Below are 1967 nucleotides of genomic sequence, written 5' to 3' on the forward strand. Positions count from 1 at the left end.
AATTTCTAAAGGACTATGATTGTATCATTGATTATCACCTTAGGAAGGCGAATGTAGTAGCAAACACTTTAAGAAGAAAACCATTGCCAACCTTAAAAGCAATAAATGAACATTTAGAGATGAAACAAAATAGTGAGTTATTAGTTGAGTTAAGAGTGAAACCAACTTTGTTGCATGAGATGAAATATGCTCAAAAAGAAAATAGAGAGTTATAGGTGATCAAGAAACAACTTGAGAAAGGAAAAATGGTGAATTTGTGATTGATAGTGAAGGGAGTTTGAGATTTCATGGTTGGCTATGTGTGCCTAACCAAGAAGATTTAACGCAAAGTATTTTGAATAAAGCACATCACAGTTCTTTTGCGTTGCATCCGATGAGCAATAAGACTAATTTCTTTATGGATAAGTACGCACAGTTTTATATAGATGAAATAGTAAGGCTTTACGGAGTGCCAGCATCTATCATTTTTTATCGAGACCCGAGATTTATGTTGAAGTTGTGGGAGAAACTACATGAAGCTTTAGGTACTCGACTGAATTTCAGCACTAAATATCACCCTCAAACTAATAGGCAGTCAAAACGGGTAATTTAGACGTTAGAAGATATGCTGAGAAGTTACATTATCGAATTTAAAGGTAGTTGGAAAAGGTATTTACCATTGGTTGAATTTACCTATAATAATAGTTACCAGTCTAGTATTCAAATGGCATCGTATGAAACGTTGTACGGAAGGAAATGTAGAACTCCTCCATGTTGGACAGAATTGGGAGAAAACAAATTAATGGGTCTTGACTTGATAAAAGAGACAGAAGAGAAAATGAAGTTGGTCAAAGACCATTTAAAAATAGCCTCAGATAGACAAAAGTCTTATGATGATCTCAAAAGGAAAGATATTGAATACAATATGGGTGATAAAGAATTTTTGAACGTGTCGTCATGGAAAAAGGTTCACTGGTTTGGGAAGAAAGGGAAGCTAAATCCAAGATTCATTGGTCGTATAAGATTTTAGAACGAGTCGGTCTAGTTGCTTACCAGTTAACTTTACGACTAGAGTTAGACAAAATTCACAATGTTTTTAACACATAAATGTTATATGTTTCTTATGAAATTGTAGAAAAAGTAAAGAAGGGGAAACTTCAAATTGAAGAAAAAGGAAAAGAGAAGGTCAAGGAGTGAGAAGAGGAGAAAATGTATCATCTCAACCATTTTGTTGTAAGTACTACAAGATTTTTATTTATTTTATTTAAATGCTTATGTTGTCATATGGAATTACTTAGAATAGAAATGTAAATTAAATATATATTTAATTATAGATATTAAATAAAGGGTTAAATTATGAAATAATTATAGGTGAAGAATATGAAATGGTATATTTGTTTGAATATTAAGCAATGATATTCGAAAGAAATATATGTGTTAAAAATGTGTGATATTTGTGATTTGTGATATAGGGACTAATTATGAAATATGGAAAAGATGTGAAATCTTTTCTGAAATACTTATTTAAAGTATATACAGATATGAAATTCAGCTTTATTACCCAAGTAGACAGAGTTAGAACTATTATGATATTAGTAGCATGCCATTAAGGATCCTCAGTGCATTCTCTGTTTTCTAACACGGTTGTGCTCTCTGTATTAGCTCCTATGTGCCCTCCGTTTATTTGTGCATATAATTGCACCTCTATACTTGATCTGTATATCCTAAATTGTTCTAAATAGTCTATTGTGGGCAAATGTGTGAAATGCAAGTAATATGAGTATTTAAAGTATTAAGGTAAGCATGGAAATTATTCAAGGTAAGTAAGTTAGTAGAAATAAATGTCTAATTATAATGATATTCATGTATAGAATTTTGATATATATTTGTAACATTTTATACATATGTCATATTCATTTATTCTTGTAGTGCTTACTAAGCCTTCATTGGCTTAATGCATTTATTTTCAATGGGTAGGTACAGTTAGA

Source organism: Gossypium raimondii, chromosome 3, assembly GCF_025698545.1.
Source record: "Gossypium raimondii isolate GPD5lz chromosome 3, ASM2569854v1, whole genome shotgun sequence".
Taxonomy (NCBI): domain Eukaryota; kingdom Viridiplantae; phylum Streptophyta; class Magnoliopsida; order Malvales; family Malvaceae; genus Gossypium; species Gossypium raimondii.